The following is an 18630-nucleotide window of genomic DNA, read 5'->3' as shown; positions in this document are numbered from 1 at the left end:
CTTTTCTTTTCTTTCCTTTTGCAAAGACAGTATCCACAAGGCATTCCAGATGTCAGAAAAATGGGCTTATTTCCAGGGAAGTTAGGTCAGCCCCCCCCATTCCCTTCCCCTTCCCATTTTACTTTTTGGCCAGAGATAAGCCAGATGTCAGGTGGTTTGGATTAAGACAATAAGTAAAATTGTTCACTATTATTTTAAAATAAAATATGGGGGGAAAAAAGCCTCACTAGGCTGCCCTTCCACGTAAAAAATTGTCCAGTCTCCGGGACTTGAAGAACTTCCTTGGGGAGGGTTCCAGAAAGTGGTGATCAGGACTCGCTCCTCCTGTACACCTCTCATCTCTAGAATTTCTGCCCTGGGCCTCTACAGTCCTAACTGGTGGCTGCCTCCCTGAACAGCCCGTTATTTCAGGGAGGCAGTAGCCTTGCTTTCCTTCAGCTTCTACTTTTAGCTTACGACCCAGCCCAGCAGTCTGATAGAGCAGCCGAGAAAACAGACAAAATCTTACCAGATGTACCAAGCTCCTATGATTTACAGTTACCCTTTGGTATCAGATTAACTAACTTCCCCTGGAGAGTACCATAGTTCATCGTTTCTAAGTGGGACAGAAGGCTTGTGGTTTACATGCTAACAACTTTTCACAGATTATAATACAGATGCAAATTGTGTGGCTAGAAAGTACTAAGGGGAAAACTGGGGGCGTGCGGGTAGCTTGTATTGCCAAATAACAGCTGCAGGCCTGAAGAGTTCAGGGGAAGTACAAGCTCACACATTATGGAAGAGTAGCTAATACATAGCAACTTGATCTAGATGCCAGTCAGTGCTGAAAGTGATAGACCTATTTGTGTTCGTTTGTCAGCCATGTTGAAGAGGGAGATCTAAAGGGGAGGCTGTGTGGTTTATAAAGATGCTCAAGGGACCTGGAGGCAGAGATCACAGGGGAAGCTAAGCAAGACAGGCCAAGTGCCTTCCTTGCCTTGTGTTAGGAAGTCACTGACACCTCCAAACGCAGCTGTCCTAACCCTGGAGCTGGAGCTCCCTGATCTGTGACTTGGTGCTGTGATCAATATACTCAAAGTACAGCAGGGAAGGGACTGACATCTTGTGGGCCTGCAAAGCTGCTGTATTTCTAGCACAGGCTCTGGCATTCACATCACTATGGTGCTTTCAGGTTTACAAAGTGCCTGCCTCCCAGGGCTGTTGGGAGCCAAGTGCTTTCCACCCATTTGGCAGGTAGCACTTTCTGTGGCTGCCTGCAGCTGTGCAGATAATGCATAATCCCCCTGCCCTGTTCACATCTGGAAGGTGCCACACATAAGGGCAACTGGGGGCTGAGCAGTCTCAGGAAAGGACTGTCATCAGAAAGAGTGAGGTCACACACAAGGGACATTATAACTAGTATAATACTGATCTGTAATAGTTATACAAATATATGCTAAGAATATTTATACTACTATAGAATAATTTGACCATATATTAGTATAATTAATACATTACAGAGCTAAAGAATAAAAGTACCAGGTGAAGTGCTAAGGGCAAAGAGTCGTACAACCAACAGGTGCATCAAGGAAGTCTTCCCAAAGCAGCCAACATCTGAGCTAGGTTTTACAGGAATTCAATAGACAAAGAGGGAGACAGGAGTGCACTCTAGGCATGGGAAATAACATGAGTAAAGACATGGAGGCAAGGAAGCATAAGGTGTAGAGTGGGATTAGGGTCCAGTTTCACTGGAGCATAGCATTTGCTCTTTCTACCACAACACAAAGAATAAGACTTATCAAGTGGAAAAGTTGATCTAGAACAAGGTCTCTTAACCTAGAATCCACCAAGGGGTCAATGCTAGATTGCAAGGAGCCCATGAACTTGAATGGGGAGGGGGGGGAATGACATCTTCATTTTCACTCATATCTCATTGAAATTTAGCATTTCCTTCGATTATGAATGTAGGCAACAAATTACAATATCATTAAACTTTACCAGACTGCCAAAGGGGTCCATAATTTTAAAAGAAAGATAAGAACTCCATGATTTAAAAAAAAAATAAAGATAAGAAAAGAAAAATGAAGGTAAGAATGTGCTCCTGGCCTCCTGAAGAGGCCTCAAAGGAGCAGGCAGCAGCAATGACATCCTCCAACTTCATCTGTGAATAATGAGTTCCATAAGCAGAAGCACGATGGCCCTCATGGGGATGTTAGAAAAAAATTTTTCAGTGTACATAGACCCCTTCCAATACAAATTCCAAAGTGGAGATAACATCCACACTTCTGACTTGACAAGGATCTCATGAGGAAAGCTTTTTGTAAACCTTTAAACCGTAAAGAAACAGAAGAAGGTGACATTTATTACCATAGTACCCCACTTGGGACCACTTCCCCCAACTCACACTAGGAACAGAATAGGGGAGCCATTGCTAACTCTTCCAATGTTTCAGTTGGTTAGCAAATTGATAGTTATTATGCAAACAAACTCTACTTTTTAATTTAATATGCAAAACATGCTCATGTAAATGATACATTTTTGCAGTCCTAAACCACCAAAATGGCACAAGGATCAGGAGATGGTGCTAAAAATGTCATAGTCATTTCTGTTTTCCCAGAATTTCTTTCCATCTTTACAAAACCAAGAAAATAACCCTTGAAAAATACATGTTATTTTCTCACGACTTCAAAATTATAGGAAATTTTGCATTCATGCTCTTTTGTCACACTCTCTGACAAAAACAAACCTCCCCTTCTGACTCTGAGAAGGCAAAGAATTGTTTTTCCAACTATTTTGCTTCTCCTTCACATCAGTCCAGCTGCTAACACAGAGACTTTACCACCTCTCTACTCCTTCTTTTTAAAACAAAATCTGTCTTTTGTTTTTTATCACATTCATTTCCAAATATATCCATGCTTAGCAGTGAAATCACTGAGTCAAAGAGCACAGACTTTTTAGCATAATTCCAATTTGATGTCCAGAATGGTTGGACCAATTCCCAGCTCCACCCACAAAGCATCAGTGTGCCTTTCTTTCGAACACTATTTCAGTCCTTTGTCATCTTCACCAATTTTCTGGGTGTTAAGACAAAACATCAGAATTGTTTGATTTGTATTTCTTTCATTATTAGTGACTGGAAGAAGCTTTCACATGTTGGTAATAGTTTGTAGTACTTTGGGGAAATGTTTGTTCATATCCTTTGAGCATGTTTCTGTCTACTGGGGACAGAGTCTAACTGGCTTTCTTCTGCCATGTCTTGAAACTCCTCGTCTTTGTTGTTGTTATTGTTATATTATTATTAACAATCACAAATGTATACTATATAAGGAAATCACAGGAATTGTGCAACATCACTGCAGACTTTAAAAACTTAGTACCTACTTAATACTTAGTAAGAATGACCTGATAGTTACAATTATATATCAGAAGCTCACTTTTTTTCATAAACTGACAGATGACAAATCCCTTTACTACAAATAAAGACCTCAAAATAGCTTTGAGAATTTAACAGCAACAAAATACTGTACTAGAATGAGACTGCTATCTCAGACTTAACAGCTACCCACAATTGTCCGGACATAGTATGGATCCATAAAAGTCTAACCACAAGGCAGCTAGGTGGAGCCGTCATGGTGTAGAGAGCAGTGGACCTGAAGTCAGGAAAACCAGAGTTTAAATCCAGCCTCTGGCATTTATTAACTAGGTGACCCTGGGTAAGTCACTTAATTGTCTGCCTTGGTTTCCTCCTTTGTAAAATGAAAATAATAATGACACTTCTGTCCCAGGGTTGTTATAAGGATAAAATGAGAAAATATTTGTAAAGCATTTTCGTAAACCTTAAAGTGCTATGTTAATGTTGTTGTTCAGTCATTCAGTCCAGTGTGAGTCTTAGTGACCTCATCGACCATAGTACAGCCAGCCCTTCTATCCACCACTATCTCTCAAAGTCTGTCCAAGTTCATGTTTGTTATTTCCATGGTACTATCTATCTATCCATCTTATCCTTTGTCATTCTCTTTTCCTTTTGCAATCTTTCCCAACATCAGGATCTTTTCCATTGAGTCCCATCTTCTCATTATGTGGCCAAAGTGTATGGGCTTCAAGCTTCAGTATTTGACCTTCCAGTGAATAGCCTGAATTAATTTAAGTATTGACTGATTTGATCTCCTTACTGTCCAAGGGATTTTCAAAAGTCTTCTCCAGAACCACAATTCAAAAGTGTCAATTCTGGGGTGCTCAGCTTTCCTTATAGTCCAACTCTCAGAGCCATATAATTGCTGATGGAAAAACCAAAGCTTTGACTCTATGGATCCCTGTCAGCAAAGTGATGTCTCTGCTTTTTGGTGTGCTGTCCAGATTTGCTATAACTTTCCTTCCAAGGAGCAAACATCTTTTAATTTCATGGCTGCATTCACCATCTGAGCACAGGAATATAAAATCTGACACTGCTTCCATTTCTTCTCCCTCTATTTGCCAGGAATTGATGGGACTAGTTGCCAAGATCTTTGGTTTTTTGGGGGGTTTAATGTTAAGCTTCAAGCCAGCTTTTACACTCCCTTCTTTCACTCTCATCAAAAGGCTTCCAGGGACAGCTAGGTGGTGCCGCGGATAGAACACCGGCCCTGAAGTCAGGAGGACCTGAGTTCAAATCCGGCCTCAGACCAAACACTTGACACTTACTAGCTATGTGACCCTGGGCAAGTCACTTAACCCCAATTGCCTCACTTGAAAAAAAAAAGGCTTCTTAAATCCTCCTCACTTTCTGCCATCAGAGTGATATTGACTGCATATCTGAGATTGTTGATATTTCTCCTGGCAACCTTAACTCCAGCTTTTGATTCATTCAGCCCGGCATTTCACACGATGTACTCTGAATATAAGTTAAATAAATAAGGTGACAATATACAGCTTTGTCATACTCCTTTTCCAATCTTAAACTAGTCAGTTGTTCTATGTTTTATTCTGTTGCTTCTTAGCCCGTCTGTAGGTTCCTCAGGAGATAAATAAGGTGATCCAGGTGAGATGCTCATCTTGTTAAGGACTTGCTACATTTTGTTGTGATCCATACAGTCAAAGGCTTTAGTGTAGCCAATGAAGCAGAAGTAGATGTTTTTCTGAAACTCACTTGTTTTGTCCATAATCCAGCAAATGTTGGCAATTTGGTCTCTAGTTCCTCTGCCTCTTTGAAAACCAGCCTACTCTTCTGGTAATTCTTGGTTCACATATTGCTAAAGCTTCGCTTGCCAAAACTTAAACAGAACCTTGCTGGCATGTGAAATATTCAGTAATTATTCAGTAATCTAAACATTCCTTGGCATAGCTCTTCTTTAGATTGGGACATAAACTGATCTTTTCCAATCCAGTGGTCACCGTTGGGTTTTCCAAATTTGTTGACATGTTGAGTGCGAGACTTTAACAGCATCACCTTTTAGGATTTTCAATAGTTCAACTGGAATTCCATCATCTCTACTAGATCTGTTGCCCTGACATAAAATGGATCTATAAACATCTAACCACAAGGCAGTTGTGTGGTGCCTTGGTGAATAGAACACTGGTCCTAAAGTCAGGAAAACCAGAGTTTGATTCCTGCCTCAAACATTTACTAGCTATGTGTCCTTGGGTAAGTCACTTAAACTCTCTGCCTTAGTTTTCTCATCTGTAAAATGGGAATAATAATGGCACTTACTTTCCAGGGTTGTTACGAAGATCAAATGAGATAATCTTTGTAAAGCACTTAGTAAACCTTAAAGTACTATGTAAATGCTACCTATTTCTATTACTGACATATATCACCACACCTAATACTCATCATCTTGATACTACATGCAATGAAAAATTTTCAAAACATAGAAGAAGAAATCAAAACAGCTGGAAACAGAATGAGATATGCATCCCTTTGTCACAACTATTGGATTATCCCAAGGACGCTTTTGGTGAGTGTATATGGCATTTCAAAGCTTGCAAAGTACTTTACAAATATTATCTCATTTAATCCTCACACTGACCCTGGTGGTTAAGCACTATATTTTATCCCCATTTTACAGATAAGGAAACTGAGGTATATCTCTCAGTACTCTTCCTCAATTATAAGTAGTTGTTCCCCCCATCTATACAATACCAAGCAAACTATTAACTGAAAGAGAATGAAATCAGGATGGTGATTTGTCTTAGCATTCTTTCTATCTGCCATCTATCATAAAGGATGAAAATAATGACACAGTATAAATGTTAACTATCATAATAGCTGACATGTAGCGCATTGCCTTACAAAATACTTTATAAACATCAGTTATTTCATTTGATCTTGACAATAATCTTGTGAGATAGATGATCGTTGTCTCCCCCCCACTTTTACAGAAAAGGAAACTGAGGCAAGATAATTTATATGCCTATGTCCACACAGCTAGTAAATATCTGAGACAGGATTCAAACCCAGGGCTTCCTGCTTCTCGGTCCTACACTCTCTCCACTACTGACTCCTACCACTCTGTAGAGATCTGGAGAATAAAGGAGTAAGAAACTGTAGACATTTCCAACACACATGTTGTACAGGCATTTCAGTTGTGCCCAACTCTTCGTGACCCCATTTGGGGTTTTCTTGGCAAAGGCACTGGAGTGGTTTGCCATTTCCTTCTCCAGCTCATTTTACACATGAGAAACTGAGGCAAACAGGATTAAGTGACTGGCCCAGGATCACACAACTAGTAAGAGTGAGGCAAATAACAACAAGGTCCTTCTAGTAGTAATATTATGAAGCAAAAAATTTAAAAGCAAAGAGAATAACCAGGTTTTAGGGGAAAGATGCCAGAAATAGAAGAGGTCACGAACTCCAGGAAGTTTTCACCTACAGCAGAAGTCGGAAAGGTGATATCTTCTTCACTTTGCTTGGAGATTCTCCCCCAAGTTCCCTGAGTGTAGATTGCAGAGCCAGCATCTCACCTGGGAATCTCTGGCAATCACTGTACAAAATCATCTGCTGGAGAACCATCACCCGGCCCACCCATCAGCCCAGGGCAGATGTTTGGTTAGATGATTTCCTTCTTTCTCCCCGAGACTTTGAAAATAGGGGTCCAAGGAATGGGAAACAGTATGAACTGGGTATAGGAAGCAAAGACCTCAGACCTTCCTTAAAAGGAGTGTCAGGGTACCATCAATAAGGAATCTTAAAGCCACTGGGCTCCTTTGGGTTTCATTGCTGCAAACAATCCAAAGAAGTTGAGATTTCACTGAGTAGCTTTGTTGCCCTAGACTTCTAATCCTGTGCTTAATTAATTCCAGTTCCACCTTACAAGAATGTATTCTAATTAACATCAGTGTGAATAATGTTTTGAGGTCAGAGGAATTTAGGAAGATTAGAATATCTGTGGGTTGTATCAAAGAAAAATTATTATACTATCCTCTGCATTTTAGGCAAAACTGTACCAGAAACAGGTGACTTTTTAAAATTAGTTTAACATTCTAATTCCAAGCATTTCTAGCTTAGAGGGAGAAATGTCCAATCTGCCATAGTCCCCTGCATAGCCTGGGACATGTCCTTTTTTATCCCAAGACAATTTGAGGTAACATTTATAGGAATCTTCGTTAAGGAAAAGGCTACAATGTATTAAAATACAGTTTGGGGGTAAACTTTCTGGAACAATAGTCACTTAATCTTCTACTAAAATTCTCGAACTATTGAATTCCCCCTTGACCACTCCCTCACACACACAGAACTGAAAAGCCTTCATCTTTATGATCTTTAATTCCTCTCAGGAGCTCTCCTCCTGAATCTCTGGACTTTGTCCACCATGTCAAAGCAGCCTGTTCACCCTAGATGTTCACTCAGGCCCTGTGGCCCCCTCCTCTGATTGCTCAGTTTCTCCCAGAACCTCCATTTTAAGGAGGGTACCCAGGCCAGACTTATTCATTTTTCCACTCCTCTCTGGGTTCCACTCCAGCCTCCCTGGAGTCTCTCCACCATGGCCCACATGTGTGCCTTCTCCTTCCCCAGCCTCCCCATCCCCTATTCAGTTGGTTTTGATGTGTTATCTTCCCCCACTAGAATGGAAACTACATGAGGGTAAGCACCATCTTTCTTTTTGTTTGTGTTCTCAGCACTTAGAATAGTGGCTGGTACAGAGTAAGTGATTAATAAATGCTTATGGACATGTGGGGAGGCAAGTAGATGGTTCAGTGGATAGAACAATGGGCCTTGAGTCAGGAAGACCTGAGTTCAAATCTGGCCTCAGACACTTACTAGCCATGTGACCCTGGGCAAGTCACTTGACCTCTGCTTTAATCCACTAGAGATGGAAGGGGCAAATCACTTCAGTATCTTTGCCAAGAAAACCCCATGGACAGTATTGATGTGCTATGGTCCACAAGGGCATAAAGAGTCTGGACGGGCTGAACAACAACAATGTTGACAATCTTTTCTGTAGAAATCTTTCTGTACGCTTAATTTTTTATGAATGAAGAAGAGGATATTTCCCTCAGCTAGGTCATAGCACCAAGACCAACAGTGCTCTTAATTTGTTGTTATTGCTGTTTTTCAGTCATTTCAGTTGTGTTCAACTCTCCGTGACCTCATTTAGGGTTTTCTTGGCAAAGATACAGTGGTGGTTTGCCATTTTTTTTCTCCAGCTCATTGTATGATAAGGAAACTGAAGCAAACAGGGTTAAGTGACTTGCCCAGGGTCACACGGATAATAAATATCTGAGGCCACAGTTGAACTCAGGTCTTCCTGACTCGAGGCCCAGTGATCTAGCCACTGTGCCACCTAACTGAGACTTGCTTTTTGTTCTAAGTTTAATTTCCACCCTCACTCCATTTTCTTGAGACTTTCTTTACTTTCTACACACTTCCCTAAGGGGAAGAGTAAGAAATAGTTTTTAGCTAGAGATATATTTATTTCTTTATGTTTTCAGTTGAACTAAAAAGGGTGTTTTTAATATGCTTCCACATATGGGAGCTAACATGAGTCAAGTAGTTGTGAATTATTGTTGGGAACATATTCCTACCTATAGTCTAGACAGAAACCTGGGCTGAGGAACTAAGAAAGAAAAGGCAAGTTCCTGAATGGCCAGGGCATCTGTGACACTACCTGAGCTGGTAACTCAGTGCTCGGAGCACCGTCTGGAAGCTGGTCTAGACATAGCGCGACAAGGAGATCTTTCAAGAAGAGCAAGACTCAAGGCAGCTAGGTGGCGCAGTGGAGCACCGGCCCTGAAGTCAGGAGGACCTGAGTTCAAATCCAGACTCAGACCAAACACTTTACACTTACAAGCTGTGTGACCCTGGGCAAGTCACTTAATCCCATTGCCTTGAAAAAAAAAAAAGAGCAAAACTCTTTCTACCACATAGAGAAGGTACCCAGGATTCATGCCCCAAATGATAGTGGTTGTTTTCGTATCATCTGTTAGTGAGAAAATATGTTGTAGTGGCTATGACCAAGGAGAACTGTTCCCGGGACTTCATTTTCTATTATGCTTGAGATGGTTCACTGGGAGAAATTCCTTAGACTATATTTCCCTGAAAGCCACATGAATGGTGGCATTATCAGCAAGGACTCTGAATAGTGATGATAAGTATAGTTCAAGGGCTCTTAAACTGGGGTCTGTGAACTTGAGTGGTTTTTTTTAATATTTGATAATTATTTCAAAACAATTGGCTCCCTTTGTAACCCTATGTATTTTGCTTCATGTATTTAAAAACACTGTTCTGAGAAGGGGTCCCTAGACTTCCAAATTGTACAGTTAGGCAGCCCAATGGATAGAGTGCTGGGCCTGGAGTCAGGAAGACTCCTCTTCCGGAGTTCAAATCTGGCCTCAGACATTTACCAGCTGTGTGATGCTGGACAAGTCACTTAACCCTGTTTGCCTTAGTTTTCACATCTGTAAAATGAGTTGGAGAAGGAAACGGCAACCGACTCTAGTACATTTGCCAAGAAAACCCCACATAGGGTCACAAAAAATCAGCAAAGACTGAACCACAACAGATTTCCAAAGGGGTCCACTGTACTGTATAAACATGTAATAAATGTGCTTGTTGACTTGCTTTGATTTGACTTGTTAATTAGTGGGATTGTGCAAAAGGAGTTCGTGCAAGGAGAGGTGCTACCCATTTTTTACGCAGGCAGAAACTGATTCTATTATTTGATTGCCTTTTGTTATTTTCATGTTCGTCTCAGTTACTTGCTTAGGAGGTCTCTCCAGAGAGGCCACTCAGCCTCTACTGTACTTGAAAATCTCCAGTGGCAGGGCTCTAAAATGCTCTTGGCCAACAGCCTTCAGAACTCAAGTAGAGCCTGTCCATACTCCACATTGCCTTATGAGTATTCGAGATGCCAACAACATCTTCCAGCCTGATCACTGTCACCCCTCATTCCCCAGCCCTGGCTTAGAGTCATGTGGTTTTCATCACAAACCAAAAGCCCTGAAGGTTAGAGAGAAGGAAGGATGATCAAGCCCTTGGAAGTCATTGGGATCCAGTGGTCTACAGACGGGACATATGGACAAGGTGTACCTGCTGGTACAAGGAAGCGCAGGACAGGGTCCAAAGCCTTGAGCTGCAAGTTTAGTCCAAGCCCAGTCCAAGCTTACCTGGGTCACAGGATCTTAGCATCCTAAGTTCACACCCAGAGGAGGCTTTAGAGTTCATCATTTTATAGATGAGGAAACTGAGGCTGAGAGGCTGTGCATGTTTGTAAATATCAGACAGGATCTGAACTCAGGTCCTCTCAAATCCAGTATTCTTTCCACTGTACCACAGAGTCTCCCAAGAGGAGACAATAATCTGATCAGTAAGAAGAGCTCAGGAAAGCCAAACTCTGCCCTTGCCCTCTTTCCCATCTCCCAAAAAGGACCAGAAAATTTAAAGTCCAGCCTTTTTTGTTTATTTTAAAGATCCCAACCCCTCATCTACTTCTACCAAGGACACAGCACCCTGAACCCAGTGCCTGCTCCACCTCAGGGCTCCTTCCCCCATCCTCCTTTCGAGCCCATCCCCTCTTCTCCCCCTCCTCCAAATAGCCCCTTCCCCTCCCTGCTTCTCTCCTCTCATCCAAGCATTCCACACCCTAGGACTTTGGAATCAGGCGGTAAAGCCTTGAGTCTCCCAAGCCCATCCAGAATTCCTGCCCCTGCTCAGCCCCACTTCTTGTCCTGGAGCCTCAGGAAAGAACACCAAGAGCCAAGGCTTAGGAGACTACAGGAGTCCAGGAAGTGCCTAGGACAGAAAACAGGAGGAAGTCAGGACAAGTCCAGGCCACTTCTGCTCATTCTCTAAAGCAGAGATCCCTAGGTCAGGTCCCCTTCCAACCTCCAACAAAGATAGAATATGCTCAGGATTGCTTGTATGCCAGGATTTTGTCACAAGCTCGAGGGGGGACCAACGCCCCAGGGCTAGCCTTTCCACTCACCCCCATTCCCTCTCTTTTACTCACCTCCCTTTGTTGCTCCAACTCTATCCCCCTCACTGAGCCCCCACCCCTGGTTACCGAGCCCCACTATCTCAGTAAGCCTCCATCTCTTCCTCACCATTATTACCCACCCCCGCCCCTTACTGAGCTCCTATTCCCTCTGGATTTCCTCCCAAACTTGGGGTCAGGCTCGGTGCCAAATTATGCTTCCCGCAGAATCTCATCATTGCCAGGATGACCCTTCCCATAGGCCCCCATTCCCTACCTCATTTTCACCTCCCCCTGTCATCCCAAACTCATCACCCCACTTAGTCCTCATCTCACTTATGGATCTCCATTCCCCTCACTGAACCTCCATTCACTTCCCAGAGCCCCAAACTCTTTTGCTGAGTCCCAACCCCCACACTAAGACTCCATCTCTTTGCTGAGTTCCCTCAGCCCCTCTATTCTACCTCATTGGGTCTTGAACCCCCCCATCCTTGAGCCCCCATCCTCCTCTCTTAGCTCCATTGTCTCAATGAGCCGCCGTCACCCTCGCTATTACCCATCTCCCTTACTGAACCTTCATTCGTTTCATTACGCCTTTGTCTCCCTCCCTGCCTGCCTATCCCTTTCATCCCTGACCAGTGTCACCTACCTCAATCAGGCAAGCAAGACAATGGTCAGACAGAGACCCAGGAGTAAAGAGTAGATCTGAGGGCCAGGGAGTGCTGAACTTCTCTCTTCTGGATTTTTCTTATTTGTTCTGGAAGATAAAAGTATTGGCAGGGGAAACCAGACAAGGAATGATCAGAAGTGTCCAGGGAACTAGCCACTGATGATCCTTTCCCACAGGACTGGGAAAGATTCCCTTCCCCATGCCAGTCATCATAAGCATAAGGCCCCAACACCACCAAGAAAGGCTCCCACCATAGTGTTTCCAGTCTCACCATCTTGAGTGCCACGTGTGGAAAGAACAATTAAGGCAAAGCTGCTGCCCTCAACAATGCTCCAAAGAGTGCCTCCCTTTCCTTTCCTCTTATTCCCTTCTTACCTCTTTGCAGTCTGGCTTCCAACCTCATCATTCAGCCAGAGTTGCTCTCTTCAAACTTACTAATGCTCTCTTGATTTTCAAATCCAATGACCTTTTCTCAATCATCATTCTTCTTGATCTCTCTGATACGCTTTTAAAGCCATTCAAAACCTGGCCCCTTTCTACCTTTCCAGCCTTTTTATAGATCTCTCTCCTCTGCTTACACTTTGATCCAGTGACCCTGGCTTCCTTGCTGTTCCTTACACAAGACACTCCATCTCTGGACACTGCAATTTCACTGGCTGTCTACAAAACCTGCAATACTTTCCTTCCTTATCTCCCCCTCCTGGCTTCCCTGGATGCCTTCAAGTCTCAGCTAAAGCCTCACCCTTTTCAAAAAGTCTTTGCCTGTCTTCCTTAATCTTTAGTGCCTTCCCTCTGAAATGATGTCCAATTATTTATTTTTATATATCTATAATCTTGTTTGTGCATACTTATTTGCATGTTGGCTCCCTGCTTAGACTGCAAATTCCTGGAGAGCAGGACCTGGGGTTTGCGGGTGGGAGGGTTGTATGGGGTGGGGTAGAGTTGCTGTTCTTTTTCTCCCTAGCACTTAGCAGAGTAATTGGCCCACAGTAGGTGTTTAATAAATGCTAGTTGACCTACTGAGTGCTGTGCCAATCAGTCTGTTGCCAATTAATGCTATGCTAGTTAATAATCCTTTGTGTGGCATTATGGTACCAAGGGATAAGAGCCTTGGATCAGTGGTGTCAAACTCAAATAGAAACAGATCACTCTGGGCTGCAAATTGACTTAGAAAATCACAAATTAACATTATCTGTCTTGTACTTTTATGAAACATTTCCCAGTCACATTTTACTCTGGTTCAGGCACTTGGCAGTTTGCTGGCTGGCATGCTGCCCGTGGGCAGTGAGTGTGATGTTTCTTAGTAGACAACCCAAAAGAGTAGAAAATCCCTCTTCCCCCAAGACAAAAAATCCCCAAATGTTTCTTATTGTCAGCATAGCCTATGAGACTATGAGTTTTATCAGAACAGTCTTTCTTTAATCCCAGAAATCCTCCTAGTATCTACTATAAGACTCTGAAGGCAAGGGGCACTCCAATGCTTCCCAATGGTAAAAAGGTTGATATTGGAAAGCCTGATATGCTCCACAGAGCAGAGAATGTCAGAACTGAGCATTGGGAGCCAGAGTGGGGAGTGAGTGGGAGCCTCAGAATACAAATTGTCTGAGCTGAGAAGGGCATTAGATCAGAGACTATGAGAGCTGAAAGAAACTTCAGCACAGAACCTCAGAACAATAGATGGCAGAACACAGAACATAGAAAGGACCTCTAGAACCTGGTAGGGTAGAAAGGACACTACAACTGAAGTCAACGTACCTGCATTTAATTGATGATTGTGAGATTACTTATTAGACACTAGGCAAATCTGGGCCTCAGTTCCTTTATCAGTAAAATAAGGGGGTTGGACTAAAAGATCTCTGAGGTCTCTTTTGATAATAAATCTCTGATCCAGCAGATATAGAATGTTGGAGGGGGACAGACCTTAGAATCTAGAATGCCATCTAGGAGTCAGCTAAGTGGCTCAGTGGATAGAACACTACACCTGGAATTGGGAAGGCCTGAGGTCAAATACAGCTTCACGCACTTACTAGCTATCTGACCCTGGGCAAGTCACTTACAGTATGTTTGTCTCAGTTTCTTCAACTGTAAAATGGAGATGATAACAGCACCCACCTGGCAGGATTGTTATGAGTATCAAATGAAACAATATTTGTGAAGAACACTTAGCAGAGTGACAGGCAGATGGTAGGTGTTATATAAATAGTTATTCTCTTCCCTTCCCCCTTCTTTCCAGTGCACATAAGAAGCTTAAGGGGCAGCTAGGTGGTGCAGTGGATAGAGCTCCGACCTTGGAGTCAAGAGGACCTGAGTTCAAATCTGACCCCAGACACCTGACACTTACTAGCTGTATGACCCTGGGCAAGTCACTTAACCCTGATTGCCTCACCAGAAAGAAAGAAAGAAAGAAAGAAAGAAAGAAAGAAAGAAAGAAAGAAAGAAAGAAAGAAAGAAAGAAAGAAAGAAAGAAAGAAAGAAAGAAAGAAAAGAAAAGAAAAGAAAATTAAAACATAGAATACCATAGCCAGGAAAAACTTTGGAACTCAGTTCTCCAAAGTAGAACAAAGAGGCAGCTAGGTGGCACCTGCCCTGAAGTCAGAAGGACTTGAGTTCAAATCTGGCCTTAGACCAAACACTTGACACTTACTAGCTGTGTGACCCTGGGCAAGTCACTTAACCCCAATTGCCTAAAAGCAAAAAGTAGAACGCATAATATAGAATGAGAAAAATGGAAGAAAAAATAAGACAAAACTTAAAATGGCAGAGTGGGAAGGAAATTTAGAGGACCCCACCCATCTAATAGCTTCATGTTATAGAGGAAACTGAGTCAGGAGGAGGAGGAGGAGGAGTGTACTGCCCAGGGCCTCATGACAAGTCAGTAACAGAACCAGGATCTATTTCGTGCGAAGCCCTCAGAGTCCCTGCTGCCTGAATTCCAGGTCTGTATTGACACCTTCAGGGCTAGATTGCCCTTCCTGACTCACCTGGTATCTCTTCCATAGATCCTACAGGTGGCACTCCGGTTTGGGGGAACAGGAGGACATGGAAGGGGAGAGAGGCTGTCCTGGGTTTACACATTTATCTTGGTTCAGCCACACAACAGGAAATCAACCCTCACCCCTCCCACATCTCTACCCTACACTAGGGGTAGAGGGTTCTTGGCATCTCCATCCAGAAATAAATGTGTCCCTAGAAGATAGGATGACCCTGTCTCTAGAAGTGACCTAACCCAAGAAGAATCCAAGTGAGTCACTGATCCATATGAAGTCTCCACTAAGGGAAGTTATGAGGGACAGCAGAGCCCAGCCCCTCCACAGGGAGGCTAGTACTGACCTCTCCATCTGCAGGGCTGCCTCAGCATTCCTAAGTTTCTCAGCAAAATTCTGGTTCTCTTCTGGACCAGGGAAGAAGGCAGGAGGGGAAGTTAATGAGAAGGAGAAATTGTTTCACTCCCACCCTCATCCCCACCAACTTGGTGCCATGGGAAAGGCCCCCAAAGCCTCTTGGGTCTTCAAACTTTCTTCCCCAGAGCCTGAATTCCCTCCATTTGAGACACCCCTCTTCACAAGGCTCCTTCTTAGGAAATGATCCCTGGGATAGGGACTACTAGGGAAAGGCATTAAGACCCCCTTGTGGCTACCCATGATGCCCAGAGAAGGGAAGAGAACATGGACTCGTACTTAAGAACTGCAGGGGACCTCAGAGCTCATGAGGTGCAATTCCCTCACTTGACAGATGAGACCAAACGGCGGCTCAGAGGTCAAGTGACTGGCCCAGAGTCATGCAGCTCATAGTGGCAGAACCCACACAGACACCTGGACCTCCTGGAAGTCACACGTCCTAGTGGAAAATGGGAAGCTTTGGGGTCAGAGAGCCTGAGCTAGGGTCCTCTCCATCATTGTGCCTGGGTGACTTTGGGCAAGGTCCTTAACCTCTCTGGCCTCTGCTTCCTCGTGGGCAAAATGAGGAGATGGGAGCAGACCAGGGGTTCTTAGCCTTGTTTGTGTTGTGTCCCCCACTTTGGGCATTGATCTGCTGAAGGCCAGGATCCCCTTCTCAGAATGATGTGCTTAAATGTATAAAATACAACAGGTAGGATTTCAAAGGAAACCAATTGCACTGAACTACAGTTATTAAATATTAAAATAAACAAACTCATGGACCCCAGGTTTAGGACCTCGGAGTCGATGGTTTCTAAGGTCCCTTTCCAGCTCTAAAACCTATGATCACTCTACTCTCAGCCCCATTCCCTGGATGTATGTTAGGGCCTTGGGGGGGTAGTACCAACCTTGCTGGAGCCTGGGATTGGGGGGTGGGGGTGGTCAGTCTGTGCTTCCCTCCCTCTCTACCTCCAGCCCCTGAAACTCCCTTTTCAAAGTGGCAGGGTCCTGAGACTCCCCCCAGAGTGGTGGAGGGAAGGGGAGCCGCTCCAGGTCCTCCCTACATACACAGGCCTCTTACCCTTCAGCTTCTGTAGCTGACTGAGCAGCGAATCTCTCTGGGATGCCATCTCCTCCAAGTTATTGTTCAGGTCTCTCTAAGGGGAGGAAAAAGGTGTGTGAATGGACCGGGCCTAGGAGATAGCCACATCTGCCCTCATGTCCTGCAATCCTTTCTGGGGCTGGCTTCCAGTTTTAAAATTGTTCTTAATTGGGAGGGAAGGATAGGAAGCAAGGGGACCACAAGGAGACAGGAAGCCTGAGAAGGAAAAAAAAAAGCAGATGTGAGGACATAGGGAGGCAAACAGCCAGGGACCCAGACAAGGGTAAGTGGAGGAAAGATAGTGAGAAAAGGGAAATGGGGGGAAGGGGACTGACAAAAACAGGAAGGCAAAAATAATAGGATGGCAGAGAGATGGGGAGAGAGACCATTCAAGGAGGAAGATAGGGAGAAAGAGATAGAAACAGAGAAGAAAAAAACAGATGAGGAAGACAGACAAGAAAAGGAAGGCAGAGAGATAAGGAAGTGAGAGAGAGGGAAAGAAGAATATGGAGAGATAAGGGAAATGATGAAGGAATTTAGGGAGGGGAGACACGGGATAAGAGAAAAGAGAATCAGGAGAGACAGAGGGAACTGAGACAGAATGAAGCAGGACGTCGAGTTCATGCAGAGAAGCCTATAACCTAAAATTCTGGGCTGTGAGAAATCAGTGCTATGCCCAGGCCCTCCCCTATGATGCCTGGCCCTTGTGAGGCCCTCCCTCTTGTAGCCCTCTACCCCTCAGGCCCCTCTCTATCTTACACGCCTGACCCCACTCCACCCCCAGTAACAAGTACAGCTCCACCATCCCACCTCAATCTCCAGGAAGCTTTTCTGGCTTTTCTTCAACTCATTTGCAAGGCCACCAGAACAATGACCAGCAATATGATCTTCAGTATGTGAACCTTGCGGTGATCCTTGACTCCTTCTGGAAGCATAGTCCTTCTGACATATGTTCTAGTCCCTAAGCTCACCAGTTCTGGTTTCAAACTGACTCTGATTTGGGCTTATTAGCATATGTTCCCTTTCCAGACAAGAGCAGGAGAAACGTCACTGGTCACGGGTTCAGTCCAAGTTTGTTGGGAAATTTTGCAACCTGCTTACAGGACTAGGTTGATGTTTGGGCACCTGGGATCAAAGACCAAGTGATGGAATTTGATAGTCACAACTGGGTCCAGCATGGAAGAGACTGTAGTCAGAGTTGAGCAGAGGTCATGGCTATACCCCACCTCCTCTCTGCAGAATTAATATAGAGAGAGGGACTGAACCTGTGATTGCAATAGAATTGGGAATTCCCAATGAGAAAACTTCCTCTGCCTATGCAGGTCCATACTTCTCTGCCCCTTATATACAATCTTAGAGAGTTGTCCAGGGTACTGAGAGGCTAAAATAACTCGCCAAGAGTCACAAAGCTAGTATGTGAGAAGCAAAACTCAGCCCAGATCTTCCTGCCTCTAAAGCCAACTCTATATTCATGACAATGTGATTGGATCACAGAGTGTGGGAGGGAGAGTAATTTCCAATGAGGAAGAAAAGATAGGTTGGGGCCAGGTTGGATAGGGCTAAACATGAGTTTATGTTTTATTCTAGAGGCAAAAGGAAGCCTCTAGAGTTGGTTAGATAGAGGAGTCCCTGAGTCAGATGGGCACTTAAAGAAAATTACTTTGGCAAAAGTGTGTAGGATGGACTGGAGGGGGAGGGACTTGAAGCAGGGAAATCAGGATGTTACAATAATCTAGGTAAAAGATGATGAGAGCCTGAACTCAGATGGTAGAGTATGAGTAGAGAAGGGGTCAGATATGAGAGATGCTGTGAAGGTAGCAAAGGCAAGATTGGATTACATAGGGGTGAAGAAGAGTAAGGAGCCATGATAATGCCAAGGTTAATAAGCTAGGAGATTGGCAAGATGGCGGCACCTTCAATAAAAGTAGGAAGTTTGGAAGACAAGAGGGTTACAGGGGTGGAGGTGAGAGGAAAGAAGATAATGAGCTCAGTTTTAGACATGTTAAGTTTAAGATGTCTCCAGGACATCCACTTTGAAATGTCCAAAGGGAAATTAATGATCTAGAATTAAAGCTTAGGTGATAAAAAAAAAAGACTAGAAATAAATATCTGAGA

At 43.7% G+C, this 18630-nt stretch overlaps 1 long non-coding RNA gene across 1 annotated transcript; it reads right to left on the bottom strand.

The window, feature by feature from the left end:
* Positions 1-10830: 10830 nt before the first annotated feature.
* Positions 10831-17527, bottom strand: LOC110196157 (uncharacterized). Its single transcript, XR_002321140.2, has 5 exons — positions 17326-17527; positions 16495-16570; positions 15367-15427; positions 12016-12123; positions 10831-11185 (listed from the first exon to the last, which is right to left on the bottom strand). It is a non-coding gene; the product is annotated as an uncharacterized LOC110196157 (long non-coding RNA).
* Between the last annotated feature and the right edge of the window lie 1103 nt (positions 17528-18630).

This window comes from Phascolarctos cinereus, unplaced genomic scaffold, assembly GCF_003287225.1.
Source record: "Phascolarctos cinereus isolate Bilbo 61053 unplaced genomic scaffold, phaCin_HiC Scaffold_4;HRSCAF=312, whole genome shotgun sequence".
NCBI classification, from domain to species: domain Eukaryota; kingdom Metazoa; phylum Chordata; class Mammalia; order Diprotodontia; family Phascolarctidae; genus Phascolarctos; species Phascolarctos cinereus.
The sequence above is the reverse complement of the archived record's forward strand: the minus strand, read 5'-3'. Positions and strand labels throughout refer to the sequence as shown.